Raw genomic sequence first — 18700 nt, 5'->3', positions numbered from 1 at the left:
CCTTTGACACTGTTCCCTAGTTCTCTTCGATATCTTTTTCTCTCAAGGTTTCCGTGACATTGCTCTCCCTAGCTCCCTCTTACTGGTCTGCCACGTCTCAATCTGCTTTGCTGGATCTCCTTCAAGTGTATGTCCTGAGCCTTAACTCTCTTCCCTCTATACCAGAGAGCTTCAACCTTTTGGGGGTCATGGACCCCTTTAGTAGTCTGGTAAAGCCTATGGACTCCCCAGAATAATGTTTTTAAATGCATAAAATAAAATACAAAGGGTTAGAAAGAAAAGTAATCACACTGAAATGCAATTATCAAGACATTAAAAAAAAAGTTCAGGGATGACAGGTTAAGAATCCTTGAATGCTATCTCACTTGGTAATCCTATCACCTTCCATGGGTTCTCATCTCTATGCAGATCATTCTCAGGTATGTTTACTCTCACCTCCCTCTGACCTCTATCCAGCCTCATACCATTAACTGCCTATTGCATGTCCTGAAGTGGATGTCCCTTAGGCATCTCCAACTCTGTAGGTGCAAAACAGAACTCATTAGATTTTCTCCGTAAGGCTTCTCCTCTTTCAAATTTCCCTTAACTGCTGTGGCCACCACCATTCTCTCAGTCACCCAGACTTGTGATCCGAGTGTCATTCACACTTAGTCCATACATCCAATTTGATGTTGTCTTACCATTTCTACCTTCAAAACATCTCTTGTATAAGTCTCCTTCTCTCCACCCAACAACCACTACTATGTCCTCATCACCCAGCCTGGACTATTATAATAGCCTTCTGGTTGGCCTTTCTCCCTCAAGCCTCTCCCTACTCCAAACCGTCTTCCACTCATTCATCAAAGTAATCTTCTTAAGAAAGGCACTAAGTGCCTACTGTGTGGCAGACACTGTGTCAATGAGCACTAAATGCCTTACAAGTAATATCTCATTAGATCCACACAACAACCCTACAAGGTGGGTACTAGTATTATCCCCATTTTTACAGTTGATAAAACTGAGATTAAGTGACTTTCCCAGTGTCATATAGCAGTTGAATATCTAAGGCTAGATTTGATCTCAGATCTTCCTGATTCCAGGCCTAATGTTCTATCTGCTGCACCATCCAGGTACCTCTAAAACATATCTACATCTTGTCACGGGACCCAGTTGGCTCTGGAGGAGAAAGTGAGGCTGGTGACTTTGTACAGCCCTCCCTCACTTAAACCCAATTCACTTGCATGTCATGGCATCACCTCCTTGACTCCATGGTCTTCTTTGAGAATGGACAAAAAACAACAAAGCATAGACCTGACTGTGGCACCACCTTCAGCCTCTTCTAAATAAACTCTAGCAGTGATTACCTCCCGGATCAGATAGAAAATCCTCTCCCTGTGTAGATTACAGCCTGGCCCCTTTCTGCCTTCCCTGTCTTCTCTCTTCTGCTCTCTCAATGATCAGCAGCATTGGCCTCTGTCTCCCAGCTCAGTGTCTTCCTTTCTGACTGGTCTCCATGCCCATGGTGGCCTCCCTCCTTGTTTTCTCTGGGCTTCCCTGACTCCCTTCAAGACTTAACTCAGAGGTTAAGAAATGTATTTAAGTGATGGGAATAAAGAGACTTCAACAGCCTTGAAAGTGACCTTATTTAAATGCCATTGAAAACCTATGGGCTATAATCAAGGCCAGACTTTGAAAATGAACCGTCATGCGAAGTACGCTTCACATCCAATGTGATATGTGGTTTCATGACATTGAATTAAAGAATAAGTGTCAAAATCTTGTGAACTTAATGCCAAATTGTGTAAAAATAAGTTATTGCCACAAAAGAATAAACTGCATATTAAGTTGTTTTTTTTAACATGTAAGAAGTTGTAATGTTTATTGTATGTCAGCAAATCTGATTACTCTGTCGTTCAGTTGTTTTTCAGTTGTGTCTGACTCTCTGTGACCCCATTTGGGGTTTTCTCAGCAGAGATCCTGGAGTGGTTTGCCATTTCCTTCTCCAACTCATTTTACAGATGAGGAAACTGAGGCAAACAGGGTTAAGTGACTTGCCCAGAGTCACACACAGCTAGGAAGTATTTGAGGCTAGCTTTGAACTCCAGGCTTGGTGTTCTATCCACTGCACTACCTACCTGTCCACGTTGATTATTTTACTCTCCCCCAAGTAGTTCACATGCCACTGTAATAATGGAAAGAGAAAACATCTTTGATCTGTAGCTGAACCTCTATCTATTAAAGCTTTCAGAGTTTTGCCACTAGAAATAATTTTAAATATATACTTTGGATCATATTGAGAAGTGGCCTTCCATACTCATTCTCTTTTAAAGGAGATTTTTAGCATAAAATAGTGGGAATTTTTTGTTGTTGTTAAAGGTCTTTTCTATGTCTATTAATAAATTTGGAATTTTTTTTCATATGATTATTTATGCTAATTATTTTCCTAATGTTGAACTATGTTTGTATTCTTGGTATAAATCCAATTTGGTCATAGTCAATAGTTTGTTTTTTATTTCATTAAATATTTCCCTATCACATTTTTTAAAATTTAACATTCATTTTTAAAAATTTTGAGTTCCAAATTCTCTCCCACCTTCCTGTTCTTCTTCCACCCTCTGAGAAGACATGCCATATTATATTAATTATACACATGAAGTGATACAAAACATATTTCTGTATTAGCCATGTTGCAAAAGAAAACACGTACACAAAAGAAAAATTTTAGAAGTGGAAAAAGTATGCTTCAGTCTGCACCCAATGAATCAGCTCTCTGGAAGTGGGTAGATTTTTCAGCATGGGTCCTTTGGAACTATCTTGGGTCATTATGTTGATCAGAGTAGCTAAGTCTTTCATAGTTGATCACTATCGCCTTTACCATGCATAGTGTTCTCCTGGTTCTGCTCAATTCACATAGTCAATAGTGTTCTTTGGTTATATCTTTGTTAAACTCTATTTAAAATCTCTTCATGAATTTTTGTTAATGATACTGGTCTATAATCTTCTTTCTCTGCTTTATCCCTCCCTAGTTTGGGAATGATGACCATGCTTATCTATAAGAGGAGTTTGGTGGAAAGCCTTCTTTCTCTACTACTGGGAACAATTTTTCTAGCATAGTTATTCATTCATCTTTAAATGTTTGATGGATTCCACAAGTAAGCTGATCTGAACTAGGGGTTGTTTTTTCTTTTGACAATTCATTGATTGACTCCTTTTTCTGGGACTAACTTTAGGAATTCTGTTTGTCATTTTACTAGCTTGAGTAGTTTGTATTTTTGTAGATAATCAGTATTTTGTGGATAAACCATTTCCTTTAAATTTCCAAGACTATTGGCATATACTTTGTATAGTAATTTCTAATAATTCTCTTCATTTTCTCTCTATTTATTGCAAGTTTGCCTTCTTAATTTTTTATTTTGTCAATTTGATTTTCCTTTACTATTTAAAAAAATCAAGCTGATGGTAATTGCTTTAGATTCAGTGAGTCAAACTCACTTTTTCCTGCTGTCTTTCACATTCAAGTGTTAACACGTTAACCATGGCACCATCTTGTGGACACTTAAACAAATAGCGAGGCTAAGAAAATGTTTACGATGCATTAAGTTCATGGGTCCTTTAAGAAATTGAAAATTAAAATGAAAATTCCATCCTTAAGGTAAAAATTAATAAAATAAGCCACAAAAAATTTCCCCCTTCTCACTAAAAAGTAGCTTTCTTTATCTTTTTCTAAGGCCTTCTCCATATAAACCACTAAATTGGGTGGTAGCAACAAGCCTAATTCATATTGTTTTGCATTTAGCACTGGATAGATGTTTGACCATTTGACAAATGCGACTAGCTATTGAACACTCCAAATTAACTACATTGCCATCTGTTATTTTTCAGCTTTATAGAAGGATGGTTGTCAACAAGCATTTATTAAATATCTATTATGTGGCAGGCACTTATTTTTCCCATTTTAGGTAATATTTATTAAAATAATATACTCAAGTTAAAAGTGATTTTTATAAGGCTGAATTCAGCTCCAAAAATCTGATTAACCTTAATTAATTCATCAGAAATATAAAGTAAAACTTTTTGTTGTGTTTCCTTTCTTGTGGTTTTTCCCTTTTGTTTTGAGTCTTCTTTCACAACCTGACTAATGTAGAAATATGTTTAATATGATTGTACATGTATGGCCTATATCAGATTGCATGCCATCTTGGAGAGGGGGAGGGGAAAGGAGGGAGGGAGAAAAAAATTTGGAACTCAAAATCTTATAAAAATGAATGTTAAAAAATTTAAAAATTAAAAAAAGGTATATAGAGTAAAAGATGGAGCTAGATAATTGTTTTAGTATTTAGAACTTTATAATGTCCATTTAAAGCTTTAACATTATGTTTATATAGTTATCTAAACATTGAAATGGACTTAAATCCTTATTAAAAGTGCTATAAGAATAACAAATTATAATAATTTTCATGTTGATTTGCAAAATTCCTAATGTCACTTAAATACTATATAGTTTCATAGCAACAAATTTAGATGCTAATATGGAAATCTCCTTAAATAATTCAGTACCAAGTTAAAAGGCAGCATAGTGTATTTAGTTAGGAAGGCCTGGGTTCAAGTCCTGACTCTGACATGAACTATGTCAGGTGGGGATAGGGACTGGGCCTGTGATTTCGTTAATATAGGGTACCCCCAGGTGAGGTCATGTGGGTCAGTCAACAAGTATTTACTAAGTGCCTCTTATGTGTCACTAGAGATATAAAGAAAGTAAAAAAACAGCCCGTGCCCTCAAGGAACTCCCAGTCTAATAGAAAGGACAATATGCAAACCAACAGATACAACCAAAATATATCCAGGATAAAAAGTGGAGAACACTTTTAAGGAAGACACTAGTATTAAGAGGGATAGGAAAGGCTTCTTGTAGAAGGTGGGATTTTAGCTGGGACTTGAAGGAAGGAGACAGAGATGAGGAGGGAGAGCATTCCAGGAGTGGGGGACAGCTAGTGAAGGAGTCAGGAATTTGAGAAATAGCAAAGAGGCCACTGGCACTGGATCACAGAGTATATGGGGAAAAGTAGGTAAGAAAGTCAGCAACTTCTGCAGCTCATAGTCTTAGAGTCTCCTAGAACACCAAAGAATTAATTAAGTGATTTGCCCAGGTTTGTACAAGCATTATAAATATATATATATAAATTATAAATGTCAGAGGTGGAATTTGAATCCAGGACAGCTCTCTACTAAACCACAATGACTCTGGAAGAATCACTGACATTCTCATTACCCCAGGCATTTCTTTTAGTTTATAAATATCACAGGGCTTTGATGCAGATGATCAGATCACATATGATAGAAAGACCCATGTGGGAGACAGTAGGGTTCTATTTATGGGAGAAGACATCTTGCATTCCCCAACCATGTGAGTGGAAGCAGCTTCTTTCCATTGGCTGCATCACCATAATAGGCTGGGGCTTTAAAGTTACTAGACTGGGACAGGCCTTCTTTGCCCAACAACATCCAGAGGGATGCAAATCCTGTTCAACCAAAGCTTAGATGCCATGCACTGAGCTGGGTGGGGGGGAAGGGCTACCCTGTAGCCTTGAGAACCCGGATTTAGTCTGTTTTTTTTTTTGTCCTTTTCATTTCTAGGTGCAGGTGATAGACTATCTAGACCTGGAACTCAAGCCCTAGAGACCTTGGAGCCAGGAATCCAGGCTGAATATCACTGCCCACCCAGCAGGGAAGTTTAAGTCCAGGGGAGCTTTGGACTTGGAGCCCAATGAGACCATGCTTTATAAAGCTGTGACCTAATCCTCCCCGCCCCTCAAGACGTGAGTAAGGGGAAATTATGCCCTTCCAAGTGTCGGGAGGGGATTATTCACATGTTTGTTTTTACTGTACTTTTGGAGTTATTATTCCTTTATAAGGTAATTGACTATTAAGTGGTTCTATGGAACTGGGAGTGCAGAAGATGCCTAAAACTGGTGGGGGCTTGAGCCAATGGCAGAGACCAGATAACCCCCAATTCCCTTAAAGGTCCCAGAGAACACTAGGGAAAGAGTTATGATATGTAATGGACCCGGCCTTCAGACAGTAGAGGCCAGGGTAGCCATGGGTACGTAAGGTTTTAAAATAGATATATTTTTAAATTTAAAAAAAATTAATGAACATTTATTTTCTATTTCTCCCTCTCACATTCCCCCCACTCCTGGCCACGAGAAAACCAAAACCAAAATCTTTATGATGAATACACATAGTTAAGCAAAACCAGTCCCACCTTGCCCATGCTCAGAAATGTACGTTTCACTCTACATCCTGAGTCCATCTCCTCCCTGTCAGGAGGTCTGCTTCATCATCAATCCTCTAGAATTAAGGATGGTCACTGCCCTGGTTACAATCCTTTGGTCCTTCTAAGATTTAAATAAGTTTCCAGTCTGCATTGGTAGAGAAAAATCATAGGCCCAGATTTTTTAAAATAGTTATATTATGCCCAACATATTAGGAAAACATTAACTATAGCTAGAAAGAACTAGAACACAGAAAAAATTTATTACGCCAACAATAAACCTTTAAACTGTTACCATGTGCATAAAACAGGTCTCTTCATAAGTATTATCTTTAGTCAAATACTAAAGTTTGACAGTCTCTACAATAGGCCCTTTAAATATGCTTTCTTTGAAATGTATCTAATATGAGACCGAAACGAACTTAAGATTTGCAAAATAAGTGTTCGATTGTGTCCTCTGCCACAGAGCCAGCTAGAAGCACTGTGGGTGTCATCTATAACTGGAGTCATTGTTCCTTTTAAGTCTTCTCAAACTCTTCAGTCTTGGAATGCTTTGAAAAGAATCTAAGAACCAGAAGACATGAATATTTTCTGGTCTACAAAATGATTCAGGAAGTATTTTGAGATTCCTTTCATTTATTTATTTTGTTGGTTTAAAAAAGTTGTCTTACTCGGTCCAGGTCTGTATTGGGATTGGGAAGGCTGGCCATTATCCAATAAGTTCAGACGGTGCCCATAGATAACTGAGCTAACTTAAACCCCTAATCAATTTTAACTACAGTTAACTCAGGTAAATGGGAAAGACTCACATCATTTTTTTTTGTCTGAATTATCTGGATAATTGAAAATAAAGCGTGGGGCAGCTAGGTGGCACAGTGAGTAGAGCACCGGCCCTGGAGTCAGGAAGACCTGAGTTCAAATGCAGCCTCAGACACTTGACACATTTACTAGTTGTGTGACCTTGGGCAAGTCACTTAACCCCAATTGCCTTGCCTTCCCCCCTCCAAAAGAAAATAAAGCATTTCCAAATCAATGGTCTTCCATCACACTAATCATTTATTATACATTTATAATGTGCTGGGAGCTCTGCTAAACACTGTGGTTATAAAGAAAGGGGGGGGGAAGTCCCTGTTGCTCTCAAGAAGCTTACATTCTAATGGGAGAGTTAACGTGTACACACATATCATATATGTGCACATCTAACATGTATGCATGTACATGTAATTATGCATGCATATATCCAAGGTGCTGCACATACAGCCTAGATGGAAGGTAACCTTAAAGAAGAAGGCATTTGCAGCTGGGGAATCAGAAGAGCCTCCTGTAGAAGGAAGCTATTGAACTAAGTCTGAAAGGAAGCCAAGGAGTCTAGAAGTCAAAGGTGAGGAGGGAGAGCATTCTCAGCAAGGGATAGAGCCGATGCAATCAGTCACTAAATATTTATGAAGCCCTCCTATGTGCTAAGTGCTAGGAATATAAACACAAAAAAAAGGCCATGCCTGAGTTCCAGCCCTCAAGGAGCTTACAATCTAATGAGGGAAGACAAACAAACCAAAGGCAGCTGAAAAGGGGAGAGGAGAGGGGGTTGACACAACAGTTTCTTTTGGGGGGGCAGGCTGGCATGTACACCATCCTGGCAAAGCTCAGAACTCCTTTCCTCAGTAAGCCACCAGCCTCAGTCTTCCCAGGAGCTGGGACAACAGGTGGATGTGCCCAGTATCCAGGTTAGTAGATAGCTTTTGTGGGTTTCTACCAATGACCTGGTGATGAACCTCTTTGATGAGGTGCTCCTTGAACAGCAAACATTCAGTTCATTACTAGTTAAGGCTGACATCTGGGTCATGAGGCCAGGAGGATGCCCTCAACAGTAAAGTTAGGAAGTTAGGAAGAGGAGAAGGTGGGGGTGGGAGAGAGAATGAGTTCCATTTAAAATGTGTTGAGTTTAAAATAATCTATGGAACATCCAATCTGAGATGTCCAATAGGCTGCTGGAAACGCAGCAGGGAAGTTAGGGCTGGAGAAGATCGGAGGATGGTAGATCTTGAACACAGGTCTGCCAGATCTCAAGGCCAGCTTCTCTATCTACTAGTCCAGTTCCCTCTCAATACAAAGTACTTTCACTATTGGGACATTAGGACATAATTAGGAATTAGGATGAGTGTTCCATAAAGACAGCTCTTGACAGAAGAACACTGTGGCTGGGATCGAAGGCCAGTCCTGGGTTCAAATTCCATCCCTGCTACCTTCTGTGTGACTCCATCTCCCAAGGCCTCAGCTGAAAAATGGAAAGGTTGTGACCCCTTACGGCTCATTGGCTATGACCTCAAGTTCCCACCAATCGCTCATTGGTTCCTAGGGACTGAGACTGCGTGTAGCGGTTTGGTCAGCGGAGGGGAGGCTAATGAAGATAAACGCTTGTCAGAGGCAGTCAGCAGAGCCCTGGGTACGGAGTCAGGAAGACCTGAGTTCAAATGTGGCCTCAGATACTTACTGGCTGTATAACTGTGGTAAGTCATTTAACCTCTTCAGCCTCGGTTTCCTCACCTATAAAACAGGGATAGTAACAACACCTATCTCCCAGGGTTGTTGTGAGGACCGAACGAGATAATATTTGTAAAGCACTTCGGAAACCCTGAAGTGCTACACAAACCGTGTTCTTGTTGTCATCAGGAAGCCCTTCCTCTCTGGTCCACTGTCAAAGAGCTTGCCCCATTTTCCCTTTACTTTTCCCATTCCTCCTTTCCCTTAGGGTTCCAGGCAAGAGTGCAACAAAGGGGGCAGGTTCTATCATTCTGGAAAGGCTTTGAATACGGCCATGACAACAGACTGAGTCTGGCTTCCCAAGGACCAGCCTAAGTACAGAGAGGCTCATCCCCAGTAGGCTGACCGCTTGGTGATGAGCCATGGCAACCTATGAAACAAAGAAAACACGTGTCCCTCGACCTCACATGGCCTCCTTCTGCTTCTGCAGTGACAGTGGCAGAGTGTGGAAAGCGGGCAGAGTGTGGAAAGGGGGCAGAATGCAGCAAGATTCGCAGTTTAAGAGCATTAATAAACTTTAACCTGGCTCTTAGTCCTCTAAATGTAAGGTTCTTTTTCTAAAGACAAGACTGGGCATACTACCAGAGGAAATTAATCACGGCAACGTGGGTATCCCTGCTGCAAATAGATCAGAAGGAGAAAGTTGCAGGTCATTGGAAGGATGTGGCTTCCAGGTACTCCCCGAAGAAGCAAAGAAGGGGTTGGTGAAGCTTGTTTTATCCTATGCCCAAAGGCAACAAGAAACATTATTTCATAGAATATTAGGTCATCTCATATTTCAGTATGCAGGATAAATATTTGCAAAAAAACTCACCATAAAATAATTTTTGTACCAACACTGATTACAGAGAATGAAGAGGTAGAAAAATTCTATGGTAACAATTGCCTACAGGGCAGTGAGTAGAGCAAGTGCCTCTAGCCTGAGACACTTGACACACTTACTGTGTGACCTTGGGTGAGTCACTTAACCCCAGTTGCCTTGCCTTCCCCTCTCCAAAAAAAAGAATTGCCTAATTAAATCAATACACACTTGGATACTTGATAACTTTGAATAGAGAGTGGGAATAGGTGAAGATGTTGAGAAATACTTAAGAAAGGACAGTTCAGAAAGAAAGAAAGAAAGACAGAGAGAGAGAGACAGAGACAGAGAGAGACAGAGAGATGACTTGATGACTTGCAGACCACAGAGAAGCTTCATGCCTTTATACCTCCTTCCATAAAATTATTGGTAGGCACAGGACAAAAAAATGAAATGGCATATATTTGAAGAGACAGGAAATGACTCATTATTGATTTGGGAGTCATCCCTAAATCAGCTGCCTGTACATAATCACGCCACTGGCTTGTCAGAGCAAAGGTCAGAATGGGAAAGTATCTAGAAGAAAGATTAATAATGAGAAAATATATGGCACGCAATTGAAACAATTTAATGCTGAATTATTTAATCAAGTAATTGATAAAGAAAATGAATAGGATACAACAGAAATTACACATTATAATTTTATACAGAAGTTTAACTGATGTCATTCAGTTGTTATAGTAAGAAAACCAAATGTGTCCAGAACAAGTTTGTCACATGTTCCAGGTCATGGCTTTGCCTTGAAGTCTCAGGAACACTAACATTGACTCCCCAAGAGTAAGCCACTCCTCTCCCCTGGCACCATCTTCTACATTACATAAAGTCTTTCCTGATTCTTTCTCTGCTTCCCTAGTTCTCCCAGTTACCTTGCATTTATACTATATCTGTTCTTCTATATATATTATATATGTATATGTTGTTTACCAATAGCATATAAACTCCCTGATAGTAAAGATTGTTTCATTCTTTGTATCCCTGGTGCTTCAAGTCCAATCACCAACTGCCCACTGAACACATCAACCTGGACATCTCATCGTTATCTCAAACCCAACACATCCAAAAGAGAACTCATTATATTTTCCCCAAAACCCATTGTTCTTCTCAGCTTCCCTATTTCTGTCCTCACTACTCAAGTTTGTGATTCTGGAGTCATCCTTGCCTCCACATTCTTTCTTACTCCCATATATCCATTCAGTTACCAAGACTTGTCAAGTCAACCTCCACAAATCTCTCATATCTAGAGATTAACAAAATAGAAAGTTAAAACAATTGATTGAACTCATAAGTAAAACTAAGCTAGTTTTAAAAAAAGATAAGCCATTAGCTATTTTGATTTTTAAAAAGAGAAAGAAGGAAACCAAACTACCAGTATAAAAAATGAAAAAGGTAAACTCACAACCAATGAAAAAGAAATAAAAGCAATTATTAGGAGCTATTTTGCCCAACTGTGTGACAATAAAACTTGTCATTTAAATGAAACAGATGAATATTTATGAAAATATAAATTGCTCAGATAAACAGAACTAGGAAATAAAATAAATAGCTATATCTTAGAAAAAGAAATTGAATAAGCCATGAATGAACTCCTAAAGAAATAAAACCCAAGAACAGATGGATTTACAATTGAATTCTACCAAACATTTAAAGATAATTAATTTCAACATTACACAAACTATTTGGAAAAATAGGTGAAGAAGGAGTGCTACCAAATTCCTTCTATGATACAAATATGGTCTTGGTGACTAAACCAGGGAGAGTCAAAACAGAGAAAAGAAAATTGTAGACCAATTTCCTAATGAATATGTATGTGAAATTTTAAAATAAAATTTCCCCTAAGTATTACTTTGGCTCCATCTTACAAATTTTGATATGTTGTCTCCTAGTTGTCATTATCTTTAATGAAATTATTGATTGTTCTATTATTTGTTCTTTGACCCATCCATTCTTTGGGATAACTTATTTAGTTTCAAAACAATTTTAATCTGTTTTAAGGGCCCTTTATTGATTATAATTTTTATTGCATTACAGTCAGAAAAATATATTTAATATTTCTGCTTTTCTGTATTAGTTTATGAGGCATTTTTATGCCCTAATATGTGGTCAGTTTTTGTGAAGATGCTGTGTACAGCTTAGGAATAGGTATACTTCTTTCTATTCCTATTCAATATTCTCCAAAGGATTATCATATTTAACTTTTCTAAAATTCTATCTCCTTAAATTCTTTCTTATTTATTTTATGGTTAGGTTTATCTAGTTCTGAGAGGAGTAAATTGAGGTCTCTCATCATATAGTTTTACTCTCTATTTCCTCCTGTAACTCATTTGACTTTTCCTTTAAGAATTTAGATGCCATTTGGCACATAAACGTTCAGTATTGCTATTAATTAATAAAGGACCTTTGGCAAAATGTATTTTCCTTGTTTATCTCTTTTCATTAGGTCTATTTTTGCTTTTGCTTTGTCTGAGATCATGATTGCTAACCCTGCCTTCTTCACTTCAGTTGAAGCATAATAAATTCTGCTCCAGACCCTTATTTTAACTCCTTTTGTATCTTTTTATTTCAAGTGTGTTTTTTTTGTAAATATGTTGTTGGATTCTGGTTTCTGATCCATTCTGCTATCCTCTTCCTTTTTATGAATGAGTTCACCCTATTCACATTCACAGTTATAATTGATTGCTAGCTGTGTATCTTCCTCCATCCTATCTCTTTTACTTTTTCTTCTCTTTTCCCCCCTCTTTAGAAGTCTATTTTGCTTCTGACTAATACCTCCCTTAGTCTGTCTTCCATCTTATTTCCCTCACCTGTTTCTCTTAGCCCCTTTCTCTCCTAATTTCTCTTGGGTAACCCATAACCTAGAGAATTGCCTGGAAGCACTGAGGGGTTAATGAATTGCCTGTAGTCACACAGTTATGTGTCAGTGGCAGAATTTGAACATAGATCTTCCTTGACTCCAAGACAGACCCTTTATTTATTCTGCCTCTATATAGTCAAGGCAACACAAAGAAATTAAAATAATAAGCAACAAAGAAGAGGCAGACCTCTTCTAATGGCTTGCTTAGAACACTCTAGAGGACAAGTGAAGAATAATCAAGGTGATTAATAAAATAGCAGGATGCAAAATAAGTTAATGAAAACATCAGAATTTCTGTAAATTACCAACAACAGTGTCACAACAGTCCTACAAAGGCTGCTAAGATTGTATTTAGCCAGCATTTAAGTGCTTTATATGTGACTTCAGTTGATTCTCACAACAGCTCTGTTCTATTATTAGCCTCATTTTACAGATGAAGAAACTGAGGCTGAGCTTAAATGACTTGTGAGGGTCATATAGATATTGTTTGAGGCAGGATTTGAACTCAAGACCTCTTGGCTCAAAGTTCAAAATTAAATACACTGCACCACATGTCTTAAAAGTTAATAAAAAAAAGGCTTTAAACTGAAAAGGATGGGGGAAGAAGAAGACTTCTTTTGCCTATCCCCTAATTTAAAAGCTGTAAAATGTAACCAAACCCGGTAGTAAATCCTATGACCTCTGTGCATGGACACATGCCTAGAGTTGAGGCAACAAAGGGGGTGTCCATCAAACTGAACAAATTATAATACATTAATATAATGGGGTGTTATGTTGTAAGGAGGAATAAAAGGGACAGTTTCAGAGAATACTGGGAAGATTTATATGAGTTGCTACAATGTGAAATGAGTGCTCAGGAGGACAATTTACACAGCAATATTGTAAAGATAATCAATTTCAAAAGGCTCAGCAACTCTGATCAATACAATAACCCACCACAATTCCAGAGGACTCATGATGAAATATGCTAGCCACATCCAGATAGAGAACTAATAGACTCACAATGAAGATTGAAGGCTATTTTCTTCTCCTTTTTTCTTTCTATTTTTGCATATGGTTAATGCAGTAATTTGTTTTGCACGACTACACATATTTATAAGAGGTCTTGTTTTTCTTGCCTTCTCAATAGGTAGGGAAGGAGAGGGGAGAGAATTCAGAACTGCAAATCAAATGAAACAATTATTGGGGAAATTTTTTTTTTCTAAGTGAAGGGAAATAAACGAGATACTCAACAATAATCAACTAGACTTGGTGAGGAAGCCAGGAGAAACAAGTAATGGATTTTTCAAGGTTTCAGGAATGGGTGACTGGGAGAAAAATGGTGCTATGGACCAGATAAAGGCAAGTGTGTAAGAGAAATTATTTTGGTGGAGGGAGGATGATCAATCAACAAGCATTTATTAAACACCAAATATGCAGCATGTATGTAAGGTGCTGAGGATATATAGAAGGACAAAGAGTCAAACAAAGATTTAATTCAAATAAATGTTTGTTGAACTGATTTTAATTGGTTCTAGACATATGGAATCTAAGGTGACTCTAGGACATCTTAATGGAAAGTTTATTAGAGATGGGGAACCAGAATTCAAGAGGAATGTCAAGAATTGAACATCTTTCAACTCGAGGTAATAAATGGTTATTAAGACTATGTAATTTAGCGAAATGTCTTACATCCTCTCTCAAAAATCTCATTTAGAATCTAATTAAAGGTAACTAAGTCTCTCAATATTTATACATGTTTCTTTGCTCCTCGGTCACTGTTTATCCCTTTTAAAAAGTGTTCTTTTCCACTACCAAAACAAGCTAGCTTTTAAATTTTTTTCTTCCAATAATTAGTCTAGCTAGGGGTTGGCAGTTAGGTCTTCTTTAACTATAAACATGTAGCACTTTCAGCCAAAGTAAACAAATGAGCCTGTACCTGTGTGTTGACGTATCATTTAAGGGAAAATGAATTAGTTACTATGGACAATGAATCACTAAACATGGAGGAAAGTTGAGTTCAAGCCTGTTCTCTCTGTCTCTGTCTCTCTCTTCTGTGTGTGTGTGTGTGTGTCTGTCTGTCTCTCTGTGTCTCTCTGTGTCTCTGTCTCTACTTCTCTCTCTCCATCTCCGTTTCTCTGTCTCTCTGTCTCTTTGTCTCTCTCTCTGTCTCTGTCTCTCTCTCTCTTTCTCTGTCTCTCTCTCCCTTCTCCTGCGAACTCTCCTTATTAATCAAAGCACAGAGCTTTCCATACACATTTCCATGGCACTTTTTGTCTTCTGACCCACACTTCATCTCCTTAGGACTAGGAACTCTGCCTTCCAAAGTGAACCCTGGATAATATGACAAATTTATTGTGCTAATGAGAAGCCATAGATGATTCAGAAGTAGAACAAGACCCTAGGCTTTTCTGCCTCCAGACATGATGGGTTGGCTACATGGTACAGTGGATAGAATGTTGGGCCTACAGTCAGGAAGATTCATCTTCCTGAGTTCAATTCTGGTCTCTGACACTTATTAGTTGTGTGACCCTGGGCAAGTCACTTAACCGTGTTTGCCTCAGTTCCTCAGCTATAAAATGAGATAGAGAAGGAAATGGCAAGCCACCCCAGTATCTCTGCCCAGAAAAGCCCAAATGTGGTCACAAAGAGTCAGATACTACTGAAACACAACAACAATTCACTATACATATTACCTCTGCACTGAGATCATAAGCTGCATTAATGTAAATACTTATGAGATTTGAGGAAATTACACTTCTGCTTTTTTTTTAAACAGGATGCCAGACCAGAATTATGCTGCAAGAACATTTTTAAAAACAGGGGTAGTAATCATGGTCTTAGACAAAGCAACAATAACCATAGATAATATAGTACTATATATACATACATATATAATATACATATATATGCACATATATGCCATGACATCTAAGTCCTTGAAGGAAAAGTTAATGGAATTACAGGGAGACATTGATAACAAAACTATTCACAGCTAAGGACCTCCTTTCAGCCTTGGACAAATCTAACAAAAAAATAATAAAGGAGCTAAGGCTTAGAAAAGTTAATATGAAAGATCTATGATAATTATTGAATGCCAATATAAAGTGCATGGCATCTTTTCTTAAAAATTGCGTGTGTGTTAAATTAGGGCATTAAACTGCACAAATATAGAAAAGCTCAAATATTAATATTTACTGAATAAAATTTGCTAACCACAATAAAATAAAAATTATGAAAAACAGCAAGCCTTTGAGTAGAAGTTAAACTAAAATGGAGACTCATTAATTTAATCCTAAAGAACTGGTGATCAAAGAACAAATCAGAGAATCAGTGATTTCATCCAAAAAATGACAACAAGGAGACATTATACCAAAACTTTGGGGATACAGCTGAAGTAATACTTATGGAGAGATGTACATCACTGAACATTTTCATTAACAAAAGAGAGAAGGAAGGATAAATGAATTGGGCAACTACAAAAAGAACTAGGAAAGGCACACAAAATACAGAAATAATGAAAATCAAAGAGACAAAGAAAAACAAAAACAAAAAAGTTGAAATGATAAATAAAACTAGGGCCTGGTTTTATTTTTAAAAATGAATCAAATAAAACCTTAGCTAATATATACAAGAAAAGAGAGGAAAACCAAATTGCCAATACCAGAAGTAAAGGAATTAGAAACCATTTTGTCCAATTATATGCCACAGAATAAATGAGATGGATAAACTGGTCCATCCATGTTGGAAAGCTATTTGGAAATAAAACTCAAGTATAGTCTTTGATACAGAGATGTTATAGGCACACCCAAAAGGTATCAAAGGAAGAAGAGGACTCATGTACAAAAACATTAATAGTGACACTTTTTGTTGTACCAAAGAAACTAAGGGGGTGTTCCTCAGAGGTAATAGCTGAACAAATTATGGTATGTGGATGCATAATAAGAGATGATGGCAGCTGCTTATAAAAAGAAAACTGGGAAACCTTGATTAAATTGATGCGGTGAAGTGAGCAGGACCAGAACTATCTTTATATCATTAGAAAGGAAAATGACTTCAAAAGAGTTAAGAATGTTTTATCCATGTAGTCCTTTAGTTGTTTTTCAGACAAACTACTCTCTAGGCACCATTCTGCCACCTTGAAGCTGTGAAGTTGATATTTTGAGCCCAAATGTAACACTTTATATTTATCCTCATTATATTATTATATATCATATTCTATATACATTATATATGTTATACATATAATAATATATAATATCATATATTATCCTCATTCATGCACTATTCCAACCTGTTAGGATCTTTTTAGATCTGGACCTTGTCATTTAGCATGCTATCTATCTCACCCCCCCAACTTTATGTCTTCCACGCTATTATACAGTCTATTCATAAAATATTAAACACCTTAGGGCTGAACTGTATTATTCTAGAGGCATACTTCCAAAAGGACACCCAACCATTAATGTCCACACTTTGAGTCCAGCCACTCAAGCAGTTCTGAATCTACTTCAGGATTGTCTGGCTCATAATTCATCTGTTCCTACTTTACTAAAATCTATGTAAACTACCTACAGTATCCCTTTGATTTACCAACCAGTTCTGAAACCCTGCCTGCCCCCTCCCCCCCCCCAAAAAAAGGTCTGTCATGACTTGTTTTTGATGAAACTATCCTGGTTCTTTGTCATTACTGCTTCCTTTTCTAGAGGCTCACTATCACTTTAATGGAACATTCTACTGAAAGAAGCCAGGAATACTCAGTGTTGGAGGTGCTGTGGAAAATCAGGCATACTAATACATTGTTGATGGAATCGTGAATTAGTGCAACCACTGTGGAAATAATTTGGAACTATACTAACAAATAAAAAAATCTATACCTTTGGGCCCAGAGATTTCAATGATGAAATGTCTCATATACACCAAATATTTATAATGGCACTTTTGTAGTAGAAAAAATTGGAAACAAAGTAGATGCCCATTGATTGGAAACTGACTAAACAAATGGCGGTACATAAATGTGATGGAATGTTATCATATGATAAGAAACAACGAATGTGATGAATACAGAAAAGAGAGGGAGGCTTAATATGAATTGCTGAGAAGTTAAATAAGCAGAATCAAGAAAATTATGAACTTAATGACTATAACAGTGTAGATGGAAACAACAATTGAGACTGAATGCTGTGAAATTATAATGAGCAGGCTTAGTCCCCAAGAAACAATCTGAGAATACACTTTTTCCTCTTCTTTGAAGAAGTGGGACACTATGGGTGTGGAATACTACATATAATGTTGGACTTGACTAACGTGTTGGGTAGTTTTGCTGAACTATTTTTTTTTCCTCTTCTGTTTTATGTTTTGTTAGAAAAGATGGCTCTTGGGGAGGGGAGGAAGGTAGGCTATTTTTGGAAATGGAGGAAATATAAAATCAAAATACAAAAATGGACAATTAAGTTTAAAACTACATTCTAGAGTTTTGCCAGGAAGTTTGTAGACTCTCTTCTCTTTTTTTTTTTGAAAATTGGGACATTGCAGCTCTTTAGTCCTATGGGATCTCCCCCATTCTCTATAATTTTAAAGATCACTGACACCAGCTCAGTAGTCAGACCTGCCATTTTTTTTTTTTTCGATACTCTGGAATTAAGTTCCACTGAGCCCAAGGACTTGAACTCAATGAGGGCAGTTGGGTACTTTCTTAACTACGCCCTATTTATCTTATTTCAATGGTCTAACGGCCATTTTTGTTTCATCCTTTCCAATCCAAAGTTCATTCTCATTGGTAAAAAGAAATAAAATAAAGAGTTGAGTAGTTCTGCCTTCCCTCTGTTCTTTATTGTCTGATCCTGCCCAAGTAGTGTTCCATTCCTTCTTTTATCCTTTTTTTATACTATAGCTTTTTTAATCCATTTTTGTTACCTTTAGTATTTATTGCCAGCTTCAGCTCATTCTGAGCTTTAATGTTTCTGACACTTCTTAAAGGACTATGCCAAATTTTGAGATTCTTCCTAACTTATCCTTGCTTCCATCTACTATAAATGTTATTAAAAAAATAAGTTGGGTCAGCAAGTTTTCAGTGCATTGACATCATTATATTCTCATACACTACCCCTCTATGCTATTCCCCCAATTTGTACTCCAGCTTGCAGGATGAGTCATCAGAGAGCAGCTGCTACTTCGGTTTAAAGGTGCGACATGTGGTATCACCCTACTACAACACGCC

The 18700-nt window shown here is 37.5% G+C and overlaps 1 protein-coding gene across 1 annotated transcript in view; it reads left to right on the top strand.

The window, feature by feature from the left end:
• The window catches only part of C4H1orf185 (chromosome 4 C1orf185 homolog), a 129208-nt gene that overhangs the window by 66267 nt on the left and 44241 nt on the right, over positions 1–18700 (top strand). The window contains exon 5 of the mRNA XM_036758249.1: positions 5614–5795. The gene's annotated coding sequence lies outside the window, so the exon portion shown is untranslated. The remainder of the gene's footprint in view (positions 1–5613; positions 5796–18700) is intronic.

The sequence above is a fragment of the Trichosurus vulpecula genome, chromosome 4, assembly GCF_011100635.1.
Source record: "Trichosurus vulpecula isolate mTriVul1 chromosome 4, mTriVul1.pri, whole genome shotgun sequence".
Lineage (NCBI taxonomy): Eukaryota > Metazoa > Chordata > Mammalia > Diprotodontia > Phalangeridae > Trichosurus > Trichosurus vulpecula.
Note: the sequence above shows the minus strand (reverse complement) of the source record. Positions and strands in the feature narration are given on the sequence as shown.